The 15,144-nt window shown below is 35.4% G+C and overlaps 1 gene segment (V, D, J or C); it reads left to right on the forward strand.

The window, feature by feature from the left end:
• The first annotated feature begins 14,357 nt into the window (after positions 1–14,357).
• On the forward strand, positions 14,358–14,873 carry LOC311292374 (T cell receptor alpha variable 5-like). The segment is given in 2 exons: positions 14,358–14,397; positions 14,503–14,873.
• Positions 14,874–15,144: the final 271 nt, after the last annotated feature.

Genomic DNA, 15,144 nt, shown 5'->3' on the forward strand with positions numbered 1-15,144 from the left:
TTTTATTTTTTTGATATTGAAAATTGTTTTATTCAGGGCATGTCCGGTTGGGCAAGTAGGCCACAATTCTCTTTCACTTGTCCCTTAAAAAACACACGCACGTGTCCCGGACAACCGTTAATGTCGAAATTCTATTCAGATCAGTAAATTACCAAACAATCATAAAAGAAAGAAATATTATCTTACTGTCATCGTGAGGTGAAAATGAGGATGCACTCTGCCAGACTCTCGTGAAAGTGCTTATCTATAGCACAAAATTTATTTCTCGTACCATTTATTCGCCAAAAATAGTTTTTGCGTGCATATGATACGCACTTTATGGCGTGTAATACGCACGTACTCCACACCCCTAATCCTACCCAAGGGGTTTGCAGTGTGTATCATTTACACGAAAAAAAAAAAAAAAAAAAAACCTATTTTTGGCATATAAATGGCACGATCAATAAAATGTATCTGTTTATAAATTTGAGCGTCTTTTCAGACGCAAATCTAATTTGAATTACTTTCTAATAGGAGCGGCAGCGAAATACTTTGATTAAAAAAATATATATTACCTAATAAATTATGTTTCTATTATTTTAGTTTTAATGAAAAACCAGGGGACCCCCCCGAGGTAATTTTTTTGGGCCTTATGGGGGGTCCCTTGATGTTTATGGGGGGTCCCGGACCCCCCCAGCTCCCCCTCAATTCGAACACTGGTTCTAAGAGAACGGGAGCGCTTTTTTACAAGCTGGAATCTCATAATTATGGTAAATACAATATGGCGTGGATGCACCTATACATACCTGGTTTTCTGTAGAAAGAGCTGACACTTAAAGGACAATTCCAGTATTTAACACTCTATTTTGTAGTTTGTTTTGGATGAACAAGAGTGGTGGACTATTTTAGAATTGCCCATGACCGCTTTAGAATGGGAGTCTATGGCCATGCACAAACATGTCCTTAAAACAACCCTTAACGTTCGTTTTCAAAACTGTTCAACTCACCGAGTGGTTAGTGGTGTTTGTTGATGATTAAAAACAAATATATCGGCGCAATGTATGATTTCAATCCGTTTATTTTTCTATAGTGGAACTATCTTTTCAGATACCTCACAACCGCGTATAAACTTCTGCTCTTCCGCAACTTCCGTTGCTCTGCTCACGCTAGCCTTCTGAGAGACAGAGAACCGAGCGAAAAGAACTAAAAGACTACAACCAAATGTAAACAGCCCCCTTTCCGTTTCCGGTAGCGCAGTAATATCAACGAGCAATGAGTCCTCCAACGGAAATCAATGGGATTTTACAAAATGCCAAATAAAACACGACAGAAACTGCATTTCGCTACGCTACTTGTTTTGGAACATCAACGAACACCACTAACCACTCGTGAGTTGAACAGTTTTGAAAACGAACGTTAAGGGTTGTTTTAAGGGCATGTTTGTGCATGGCCATAGACTCCCATTCTAAAGCGGTCATGGGCAATTCTAAAATAGTCAAAAAGTCGAGACAGGAACCATTGTCAAAATGTCTTTGTCCACCACTCTTGTTCATCCAAAACAAACTACAAAATAGACTCAAAGTGTTAAATACCGGAATTGTCCTTTAAGTATCATCAGGCTGATGTCAAAGCTTGTTGTTGACAACTTTTCTGTGAGGAGAAAACATTAAAGTTATAGTCTTTATAATGGCACCTGACTTTATGGTTTACATGTTATTGTGCACTTTGCAGTATGCAGATGAATAGCCTACACTAATCAGCCTTAGAACAGGTCTCAGTAAACCCACATGACAATCTGGAGTTTTGGTGTGAATGGCAGGATAAGCCTAGCCTGACTACGTCAGACTTCGTACTTCCGCTCAATTTCATTTCGCTTCTGTACTCAGTCTGAGACAGCGTCATAGCTTTCCGTTTGCCTCCGGCCTGAAAACAGCCGGCCAATCAACGAACAGAGGGCGGGCTGAGAGCCGTGACGTAGACGCTGATTGTACCGGATGCGTAGATTTACTTCACATAATCTGCAAAAGTCGTTCACAGCCATGTTCACTCCGGTATTTCGAAGTGATTTAAATGTACATGCATTTCAGAAGTAAACAAGGAAATTGTTCTGTTCATGTATAACTTACATGTTTGAGCCAGAAATCTAGCTATCTAAAAAACAAACAAACACTGATTTTCACTGCTCACAAACGGACTCTCGAGGAAAACAAAGAAACGATAAAAAGGTAAATGTCAAGAAAAAAATTCCATAGAACTTGCTAAAACAAATGTTCCAACTTCTCATTAACAGCTCCTTGAATCCACACACACCACGACAAAAGGGCGTTGACTCGCAGCATCAAACCACTGTGTGGAAGGCGTGGTCAGGAGAAAAACTTCATAATTTGAGTCCATCTAATTTACATTTACTCACACATTCAAATTATGTCCACAAATTAGTAGAATCTACTTATATTTTATTAGTAATGCAAGCAAACTTAAATATTTTAATTAAATTGTAATTAAATTCTTTATTACATAAAAAATCCAGGCTAACAGTACAGTACCAGTGACCAATACCCTTGTCTTTATTGGTACCAACATAAAACCAGTGGATTCCCAGTTCACATGCTCCATAAACTCTCAACTGGATCAAGCAGCAGTGAAAAAGAATTTGAGGAAAGTTTTCATGCAGATCTCAAATCCTCAAGGTCAGTTTCTCTGACAATCAAGGATGTCTGACTCTGTTGTGTACTACCAGAGAATGTCTAATAAGGTGAGAAGTTTCACTCTCAGTACACTTCCAGCTTCTGAAATGGTTGCAGTTCCACTCTGGCCCCATATGAGGGCGCTCACAGGACGAGTGCAGAATGAATGGAGGTCTATGGCGCTATACCAACCAAATCCACTTTTCTCAGGATATAATTTTTTGTCTAGTAATTTAAATATTGTATTCGAAAGGAGATGCAAAGAAATTACACATTGCTGGGTGTTAGAGTTTTTAGAGTCACTTATTTGCTTTAAAAAGTCTTTTAAAGTGTCAATGACGTCATACACATCGTACGACCAGAGATACTGCTTTACTGCAATCCTTCAGTCACTCTGGTGCTTTCGCGCTCTGCACTTTCTTTTCTCTCCAGGCATCGACAACACAGCTGACACAGGTAAATACACGTGCTAGACGAGTTTTTGTTTTGTTTGTTTCTGGTCCCGCTTCGGATGCCACGATGCCATCAAGCGGTATCTCTGGTCGTAATCAGTGCTTCACTGACCAATCAGCGTTCATTAGCAGAATGCTAGCGTGTTATGGGCAACAACAACTCAACCTGTAAGAAATCGAAAGGACATAAGTACTCGTTCATTCAACTTTCGACCTATAACCCATGTTGAACTTGCAAAACCTACTATCGAATCTGAGATTTCTAGGGGTGACCCCGAATAGTCGAAGATTCGATGCTTCGATAGGAGGAGTCTGATTCGACTACCGATCTCATGGTCGAATCTTCGCAGAGGTGTTATGAAACGAGGATCATGCCCCTTTGGCTATATGAGGGCGCTCAATTTCACATAGAACTAGCTTTTATGTCAATACGTTAATATTCAGCCTATTATGATAATGCTGTATATAAAAATGTGCAAAGAAAGAAGCTTTTAATAAATATTTTTTAACGTGCGTGAATAAATCCAAACACCCCGTGACAGATTTAAGTTTCACTTTCGATCCGTGACCGACAGAGGAGCGTCTTGGCGGCAAGGATTTAAATCTTTAACAATGTCTGGGATAAGAAAATCTAAAGTGTGGATGTACACCATCAGAAAGGATATTCTCCAAGGCTGGATTTAGCATCAGGAAAACCATGATCGCACTTCTGCCGGCCAACGTTAACACGTTTCACGCATAGACTGGGTTTCATGTTAGAATGTATTTTATCCGCGCGCACTAAAGACTCCAACGGGGACAGACAGAGTGAAAGACTGGATTTTTTCTCTCGATCAGGTAGGGTACAAGTGATTTCAAAACTTTTCAGCCGGTTCTAATTAGATTTTTGGATGCTGTGAACATTTTTAGCTAAAAAGACTGCCTCTCCAGTTTAGCATTTATTGTTGTTTCTGCAGTTAAAAAGACAAAGTTGAAAATTCGGGCTACTATCGTTATTTTAATAATTTCTTTATTTTTATTTTATTTATTAATCTGTCAGGGTTATCTAATCTAACTATTTGTGGCTTGTGTTTTGAATATATGTTCCTCTGCACTTTAGGCATTTTGCACACATTTGCTCCTCATCTTGTGACTTGATTCTAATTTATTTCGTTTTGTATTTTTTATTTATTAGAAAGGTATATTCTGTTCTAATTTAATTTTAGTAAATTAATTGTTTATTTTTTGGAGTTATGTTATTTCTTAGTTCTATTGATCCAAAATGTTTTTTATACATTTTCTTCTATATCTTTGTGTGATTTTCTGTACATCGCGGCTTTGAAACGTTAAAGCCCCGCCCCCATACACATGATTCGACTATTAGTCGACTATAGGCAAGACATGACGATTCTGATTCGACCATGAAAATCCATAGTCGGGGACAGCCCTAGAGATTTCTCAACGGCAATCGGGTGAAAGAGACAAATTTAGCCGTCTAGCCCCATAGACTCCCATTCATTCTGCACTAATGGGCGATCGCCCCCAGTGGAACTCTGGTGGAACTACAACCAAAATTCGGTACAATAGGACTTAATAGGGAGTGGGCAGGCTCTCCGTAGATGGGCTCTGGTACTACTCTCTAAAGCCCACTGTGACTGAAACACATAAACATCCTGACAGAACTAAGAGCTCTAATTTTTTAACATGAGCAATTTTTTTTCCTACTGTTATAGAATAAACCACTCCAGTGGGTGGAGCTGATTCACACTGTTGAGAGTGTGAGACAGTCAAACAGTTATTCAAATATTTTTGCCATCGCTGTCTGTCTGAAGACACAATGTTTCTCTTTACCTGGATAATAATGCAACTTTGCATGGGTAAGACATATTTTTTCAATCAATATATTTATTATAAAAAAATATAAAGGCTTATAAATTTAAATAGTTAAATTGCACAAATTGTATAAATCTGTTTAATTGTTTGATTAATTGTCATTTGCTTTTTCACAGGAAATACTTTTGGTGATATACAATACAACCATTTACTTCAAAATAAATAGTTTTTGGGGGTGAAAATGTGACTCTCTCCTGTAACTACAGTCTCACTAGTGGCACTAGTGTTACTCTCCATTGGTATCGCCAGTATCTTGGAGCAAACCCAGAATTTTTACTTCTTGTCACTGAATATTATAACAAATCTGAGCCTGATCTTCGTCTGTTTTCAAAAGCTACAAAAGAGATCAAACGTGTGGATCTGAAGATCTCCTCTGCTACAGTATCAGACTCTGCTGTGTATTACTGTGCTCTGCAGCCCACAGTCACAGGAAACACTACAACACTGTACAAAAACCTTTCCTTATCTTATAGTGAAAGAAGAAAGATACACAAAGACAAAGACAAAGAGAGCTGTGATTAACACAGTACATAAAGTAGAATATGTAAATAATTTGATAAATATGTAATGAGTCCAATACCAAGTCTACAGGAACCTATAGTTTAAGTACTTTGTACAAATAACACATTGTGCAGGTATAACGTGCCACAAGATGGCAGTGTTCTCAGACAATAACTAAAGGAACTGCAACAACGAACAACATAACTGAATTTACAGAACAAAACTCATGATGTTGCTCAGAGAGGAGGGACTCAGAGTTCACAGATCTGACATGATCTCATCGTGTCTGAAAGAGACTGAGGACGAAACGATTCAGTCTGACTCTTCTCACAGTGAACACTTGAACAATGGATCTTCATTCAGTTATTCTGTTCTGTACCTCAGCAGGTGTGTTTATTTGGTTAATTAGGATATTATATACATATGGGTTTTATTTAAAATCTCTCACTAAAAAGTTACAAATGTGTTTTTACAAATGTTTTCTTTTTCAGCTGCTGTTTTTGGAAATGTCATCGAGCCAAACAAAACAGATGTTGTTTATGAGGAGGGTTCAAATGTTACAGTATTCTGTAGTCTTTCCCCTGGAGGTTCAGATTATCTCCACTGGTATCGTCAGTATGGAAGATCAAAACCTGAATTTCTTGTACTCATCTTTGGAAGTGCAAAAGAAGCTCAGGTGTCTAAAGTAGATCCAAGATTCTCTGTTGAAGTTGAAAAAAAGGAACAAAACCATGTGGATCTGAAGATCTCCTCTGCTACAGTATCAGACTCTGCTGTGTATTACTGTGCTCTGCAGCCCACAGTCACAGGAAACACATCAGCTCTATACAAAAACCTGTTATAATGAGAGACGAGAGAGAATCACAGAGACAGAGAAAATGACAGTGAGAAAAAAAGCTGTAACTGCCAATAACAACATGTATGTCAGAGAAATAATGGAAACAGGTAGCTACCAAAATCAAAAGGTAGACAAATCATTTAATCAGCTTATTGTAAAAAGGATAAAAATATAAACAAAATAACATTCTAAAGTCGGTGAATATTTGGCAATATAAAGATGAAGCATATTAAAACCCTACAATATTGTCTACTGACCTTGACAAATCAATTTAGAATATCCTGTAATTCAAGAAAATGTCACAAAAAACATTAAAATATCTCAAATGATTCTCATAATATAGAGAATATTTTCAGAGCTCTTGCTTTTTCCAAATTATGGTTATATATAATGTAAAGCTAGCAAAAAACTACACAGTAATTTTTTATATAGCCTATAGTTCCATCAGTTCATATTTCCATGTTCATGAGAAATGAGAGGAAATTAGTCAGACTGACAAACGCAAAGACATCAAGTATATAAGCCTTTATAAATCAGGAAGTTCCTGTGTGTGTTTCTGTGTGATCTTCAGTGACTTACAGCTCAGAGAACTGAGAGCCTCAACAGAGAACTGAGCTGATCTGATTCAACATGGACAGATGCCTCATACTTATTCTCATTGTGGGAACAGGTACATTAATTATGGAGTGAAAACAAATCACTGATGGAACTAAAACAGCATATTTAAATACAATATATAAATACTGTATTTATGCTGGTTTAATTCCATCTTTTTTTTTTTTTTTTTTTTTTTGGTGTGTAAGTGCTGTAAAATGTGTTTGCAATATTATTTTGTCAACCTTGCTTTTACATATAAAATAAATAAAGAAATCACTTTTTTTTTTTTATTGTTGACAGGTTTGGTGACTGGAGACAACATTGAGCCAGATAAAGGGACAGAAAAAAACTCTAAAGAAACAGAAACTGTCAAGCTGAGCTGCTCATATAGTGCAAGTAATGTTTGGCTTTACTGGTACAGACAGTATCCAAACAAAGAACCGCAGTATTTATTACGCAATGGTGCACAATCCACTGATGATCGGTTTCAGTCGACTACATCACAAACATCCACTGAACTCACTATTACTGATGTACGTCTGTCAGATTCAGCTCTCTATTATTGTGCTCTGAGAGTTGTAGCCCAGTGATACAAAACATGAAACCTGTCGTACAAAAACCTGAAGCTCTTTTCACTTTGAACGAATCTAGTGAAAACCACAATCAAAACCCCAATCTAATGTAATAAAATATGTGGTAACACCTGTGTGAGGCTGAATTAGGCCTGTTAAGAAATTGATATGAAATTAAAACTTGTATATAAAATATTCTGCTTTTATTAGTATAAAATTATTTAATAAAATAATATAATTAGAAAAAAGACACAGATTGCAACAAATCTTCCTCTGTTCATAAAGAAAAGAAAATACAATTACATGCATGTTAAAATTTAATATGACAAAGGAGATTGACAACATTTTTAGTTACATTTAGTTTACATAATCAATAATTCCATTGTTGGATATTCTTGACCATTAAATGTCTCACACTGACAAACTAACAGAACATTGTCTTGCTCGAATAGAATTCAAACTTCTCCTCAGCAAATGCAAAACCACGTGTTTTCTACATTCATATGTGACCATATTTTATTCCAATAAAATTAATATACATATTTTCAGTACAGTTCAAAAGATAAAAAAGGTAAAACTTCCACTTTGTCTTTTTTTTTTTTTTTATCTGACAAAAACAATGTAATTTCAGAAGTTGGCCACAGTGTGGCATAATCTGTGATGTTGGTGGGAAATATTAATTTAAGATCCCACTGTATGTGTGTAACGTCTGCAAACATTTCTGCACTGGAATATTTATTAGACTGTTATAATCTATGTTAATCTGGGTGAGGAATTTATTTTAATGGCTGAAGTTCTCGGCATGTAACTTGTTAAATGTAACAAATTTGTATTATCTTTAGCACATATCTGAAAATTGATTTGTTTGCTTTTTTTATATTTATTGACAGTGCAATACACAAGATTCTGGTAAGATTCCCAGTTTACATGCTCTGTAGACTCTCAACTGGTTCAAGCAGCTGCAAAATAGAGTTTAAATCTCAGTTGCACAGGTGGGGCATGTTGTAAAACTGTGTTACATTGTGCCCCTAATAGAATACACAATTCTATTCGGTCCAAACCATGAAAAAAAGGTGAATAAAGACTGAGAGTCAAAGTTCAGAAATTATGAATTATTATTATGTTTTGAACTATGCTGTATAGCTGTGTTTGCAGTGTGTTTGTTGTCAAACTCAAAACTTTGTTTTTAAAAATAAATTCCATTATTTTATATGAAAAAGTTAATTATTGTGTTTTATTGACAGAAATGTTTTAGTTTGACTGTATAGATCAGATAAACTGTCATATGTTACAGTGTGACCCTGTTAGAAATGTACCCCAACTATGGGGCATGTCGTCACATTTCACTTACATTATTTTGGGGTATATCAAGAAAAAAAGCATTAATGAACTGTATTAATTGAACCAAAACCACATAATTGTACTAGACATGTGGGAAATGAATGTGGGAAAAAAATGTATTCTCCGAACCCCAAGTGGATTTACACAAACTGAAAGTCAAAAAGGGTCAGGTTGTGCCCCGCTCTCCTACATAGATGTTAAATACTCAAACTCTTTTCTCTGCCAATTCAGAATCTCAGTGTAACTGAGATGTGCTTATGTGCTCTGCTGCCCACTGTAACTGATATATTACATAGACACCCTTACAAAAACTAAGAGCTCTAAAGTGTGCAGTTTCTGACATGAGCCTTTTTTCATGTCAACATCCTCCAGCAGTGGGTGGAGCTGATCCACACGGTTGAGAATGTGAGACAGTCAAACAGTTATTCAAATACAATCTATTCCATCACTGTCTCTCTAAAGACATCATGTTTCTCTTTACCTGGATAATAATACAACTTTGCATGGGTAAGAAATATTCATTCAATATGTTTATTATGAGTAATTGTTATCAATATTATATAACAGTAATATAACAGATAGCTCTGTTATATAATTGTATTGCTTGACTAAAGACTTTTCTTTTCCACAGAAACTGCTTTGGCTGATACAATTCAACCATGGACTTCAGAAAAACATGTTATTGAGGGTAAAAATGTGACTCTCTCTTGTAACTACAGTGCCACTACTGGCAATGTTCAGTCTCTCCAGTGGTATCGCCAGTATCTTGGAGCAAAACCAGAGTTCCTACTTCTTGTCAATGAATATTCAACATCTGAGCCTGGTCTTCGTCTGTTTTCAAAAGCTACAAAAGAGATCAAACGTGTGGATCTGGAGATCTCCTCTGCTGAAGTGTCAGACTCTGCTGTGTATTACTGTGCTCTGAGGCCCACAGTCACAGGAAACACTACAACACTGTACAAAAACCTGATTCGCAGTATTGCATTTCAGTTACACATAGGTGTCCATTTTTACATGCTATAAAAAACTACACTTAATGGTGGTTTCAACAAATGTTTAGAAGGAGCTTGTTCATTTTGTCCCGTCAATCTACTAAGTAAGAGATAATTTATAGTCAACCATGCATAAATGAATATGTGGATATGAAATTGATTTTACAGTTAAAGTTTGCATTGAATTTATTTTATAATCTGACCTGTATCTATGTCATCTTAAAGTCCACAACAACATACAGAACAATTGGATAGCAACAAGTCAAACACTGCAAAAATATAATAGCAATATTAATGCTGAATTCATCTGAGGTCATTTAACTGCAAGACGATCAATAACTATAAAGTTTAGGCCAGATGATGATGAGAAAGAGTCCCAAAATAGTTCAAATAAACAAAATATTTATTAAACAAACAAACTAATGTAATTCACTGGCAAGAAGGCAACAAAACAGCATGTAGACACGACAATACCTGATAATCAACTGAATACAAGGAGGAACTTAAATATACAATGATAACTAACTAAATGATGAACAGGTTTGTTGATGGCATGAGTGTCCATAACTAATGAGTGGCCGGAAATCAGAACAAAGGGAGCCGGTAACTGAAGAAAAACAAACTAACAGTCCATGAATGAAACTAAACACAAACATGACAATAACTGAGATGCAAGACGGTCCCAGTTTCATCTGTTTGGAAGAGAGTGAGAGTTTGCATTGTGATACGAGTGGCTTGAAAGTAGTGGCAGTTTCAGTTACTCAGATAAGCAGACTGACATACAACACTGCTATGGATGATGGCAAATATTAGCAAATATCAGATTGCTGCTGAATGGAATTCCCAAGTAAATTCGAAGACAATGAAGAGTTCAAGGAGCGATTTCAAGCAAATCTCAGCACAACTTCCTTTCGACTGGCAATCCAGGATGTGTGTGTGTCTGACTCTGTGTACTACAATGTTCTGAAGCACTGTGACTCAAACACACTCAAAAAACTTGCAAATACAGTCCTAAATTAAATATTCTTGATTTGTCTTTGGATTAAGTCTATCATTTTAAAATATTCGACTTCATATCATAAATCGATTTACCTAATTTTTAAATTTGACATTAACTGAAGCCTATAAATTATATTTAGGCATTTCTTGTCAAAAAGATCCACAGTGATCAATATGCTGTCAAAACACATGCATTGAATGTATTTGGTTATTACTATAAATGTATTATGATATGAGCAGAAATCACATTTCAGTGCACATTTCTGTCAAATAATGCATTTGCTATATAAACCTGTTGAGCACCAGAAGAGGGCGATATATCATAACATCATTCAGCTCTTCAAAGCAGGGTTATTATTATATCTTTTAAACTAAAATCATAAAAACACATTTTTGTTACTTGAAATAATAATAAATGTCAACTGAAATAAAATATTTAAAAAACAAAAACAAATACCAATACAATAAACTGCATTTTGTGAATAAACTAAGTGAGATTTCTAGATTTGTTTCATACCAAATATTGATCACACAGATGCAGTTCATGTCAGTGCTGTGTTCTCCTTCTGTGCAGGAGGAGCTTGTGTGGGTTTGAGTAAAAGCAGAGTGATCATTAAACTTCTCACAGAGCAAACATGATGATTCTTTGTGCTTTTCTTCTGGTATTTTTGATTAAAAGTAAGTGAAGCTTACCCATGATTTTTTTTTAATATATATTTTATATATATATATATATATATATATATATATATATATATATTTGTACAAACAGTATTTTTAGATATACTTTTGTTTAATGCTATAAAGTTAATGATACAAATTCAGTTTGATGAGATGTTTTATATTTTACGGTTTGCAGGTGACACAATGGCACAGTCAATAACAGCACAGACAAACAGGACACTTGCATCTGTGGGACAAAAAGCCATTCTCTCCTGTAAATATGAAGGAACCATAAATAATCTGCACTGGTATCGCCAATATTCCAGATCCAAACCAGAGTTCCTGGCTTGGATTTACCCACAAGGAGCCACAAGTAACCCTCTTCCTCCTCGCATTTTACCAAAAGTGGACAAAAATCTTGTGAGCCTGGAGATCTTTAATGCTGAAGTATCAGACTCTGCGCTGTACTACTGCGCACTGACGCCCACAGTGACAGGAAACACATCATCACTGTACAAAAACATCCTCAACAATAAATCATGTGTCTTATGATTCTTGAAATCAGTCACTGATGTGAAACAAATTAAAGACTGATTACCTTCTAATTAATGTTTACATTATTTGTAACACTATATTAATATAATTATAACAATAACAAAAGATACATGATAACAGCAAATCATTTCAGCATATTTTCATATTTTTCTACCATTTTTTTTTTTTTAGAACTTTCCCAATCCCAACATAAAATATATGGGGGGTGGTGTGGCGCAATGGATAAGACACATGCCTTTGGTGTGAGGGACCCGGGTTCGAATCCACTGTGAGACACCAATGTGTCCCTGAGCAAGACACTTAACCCCTAGCTGCTCCAGAGGCGTGTGACCTCTGACATATATAGCAATTGTAAGTCGCTTTGGATAAAAGCGTCAGCTAAATGGATAAATGTAAATATCACAGATGCTGCTATTTTCAGTTACCAGTTACAGTAACACAATATTAATATAATTATAACAATAACAAAAGATACATGATAACAGCAAATCATTTCAGCATATTTTCATATTTTTCTACCATTTTATTTTTTTAGAACTTTCCCAATCCCAACATATAGAACAGATGCTGCTATTTTCAGTTACCAGAGTACATCCAAACTTCAGGTATAAATAATATACCTAAATATATTTTCAAAAAAGGGCCTCATTGATTAATTTTGCATGATTGGGGGCTGCTATATTTGCTTAAGCTTTTTGAACGTGTGATAAAGGCGCGATAGGCTGTCAATTTTATGTGGATAAAGGCATATTTTGTACATGACACATGTCCTTATAAGGGCAAAAAAAGATGTCGTTTTAACGACATAATATCTCGTTATTACGAGAAAAAGATGTCGTTTTAACGACATAAGATCTCGTTATTACGAGAAAAGATGTCGTTAAAACGACATAAGATCTCGTTATTACGACATAAGATCTCGTTATTACGACATAAGATCTCGTTATTACGACATAATTGGGAGGAAAAAATAATATGTATGTGGCAGCAATGCGTCACCGTATTATATAATAAATAGTTTCTTTAAAAAAATAAAATAATAATAATTAAAACAATTATCCCCATTACATTCAAATTATTTTCCCTTTCAAGACATTCAAGGTCTGAGTTATATTTACTGGTAGAGGTGTGTCTCTAAGCACTGACTCCTGTGATCTTGTGAAACCCCTTCAGAGTCTGTTACAGTGAACACAGACAATGGAGCTCCTATCTATTATTCCACTCTTTGTCTTTGCATGTAAGTATTTCGTTTTCTTGTACTGCATCTAAATATTCTAAACAACCACAATGTGAGGAGCTTTAATTAGTGTGGTATTTATTATTGAAAAATCACTGATCACACTTGACTCATTATAAATAAAAAAATAATTGAGGATTAAAAGCTGATTTACTTTTGCAGGTGCCACATATGGAAATGAAATTAGACCAACCAAAACTGAAGAGTTTGCTTTTGAGGGTTCAAGTGTTACATTATCCTGCAGTTATTCTTCTGCACTGACTTTATTCTGGTACCGTCAATACCCACGATCAGCTCCTGAATTACTTGTGTTCATTGTATATGGAACAAAAGAAGATAAGAAGTCTGATGTAAATCCCAGATTCACTGCTAAACACAACAAAGAAAAGCAAAATCATGTGGATCTGGAGATCTCCTCTGCTACAGTATCAGACTCTGCTGTGTATTACTGTGCTCTGGAGCCCACAGTCACAGGAAACACAAGAGCACTGTACAAAAACCTGACACATGTGAGAAGAAAAAACTATTTATAGGAGAACATTTATACGAGAATATAAAATCTATAAAGCTGCATTAGTGTGTTTTATTTGCCAGACTACTTACATTATAAACTTCACGTGCTGCCAGTTTGAGAAATCAGAAATATTTATTTATTCATTCATTTATTTATTACGTTCGCAATACAATATTAAATGTCTTTTATGAATATATCTTTATGATTCAAATTAATATTACAAAATATATTAAATAAAAATAAATAAAAGGAAATTTAAGTGACACTGGATAATTAGATGTTTAAAATTGATAGAAATTATATTGTGCTATATTTATTCTCAAATAATAAAATTGATCATAGATCAATTTTCGCAGTAGTACAATACATAAAAAAAAACAGACAAAACCATTAGAGATTGTAACTGGCTTGTTGTTCTGTCCTCAGGTGTGAAATGTAAAACTTATGATGTGTCTCAGAGAGGAGGGACTACACAGATCTGACACAATCTGATCACTTCAGACTCTATAGAAACAATTCAGTCTGAATCATCTTAAAGTGAACACAGTGCACTGCACAATGGATATTTATTCAGTTATTCTCATATATAGTCTGGCATGTATGTATACGTATATGTTATATAGGCTATGTATTATCTATTGTTAATGATGAGTTTAATTAAAACAAATCTAATTAAAAATTTACCTTTTCTGTATTTTTTCAGCTGCTGTGTCTGGAAACATCACACCGAAGAAAACAGAGCTTTTTGCTGAGGAGGGATCAAATGTTACATTATCCTGTAGTTATTCCTCTGCAGATTATCTATACTGGTACCATCAGTATCCCAGATCAGCTCCTGAATTTCTTGTGTTCATCTTTGATGGTACAACAATCACCAAAAAGTTTGATGTAGATCCAAGACTGTCTGTTACAATCACTAAAAGTGAACAAACCCATGTGGATCTGGAGATCTCCTCTGCTGAAGTGTCAGACTCTGCTCTGTATTACTGTGCTCTGAGGCCCACAGTCACAGGAAACACATCAGCTCTATACAAAAACACTTTACCCAGTGAGAGAGAGCAAGAATATCGCTGATACAGTTAAAAATGATATCACATCCATACAACACACAGTACTTTCCTTCACTTTTTCATGCACCAAGTAATCCAGCCTAATAGATTTTGACAAATATGCTATATAAAGTGTCAAATGATAATCATATTGTGCAGGCACATTTCCACCACTGGGCTGCAGTGTTGTTAAATGTTCTTACAGTTTTTCCTCAGTCTCAGATCACAATTGAAATTCTCAAAACTTGTTCAACCTCCACATCATCTAGTCACTTGTGCACGTCATAAACATATTG

This window comes from Rutilus rutilus (assembly GCF_951802725.1).
Source record: "Rutilus rutilus genome assembly, chromosome: 6".
Lineage (NCBI taxonomy): Eukaryota > Metazoa > Chordata > Actinopteri > Cypriniformes > Leuciscidae > Rutilus > Rutilus rutilus.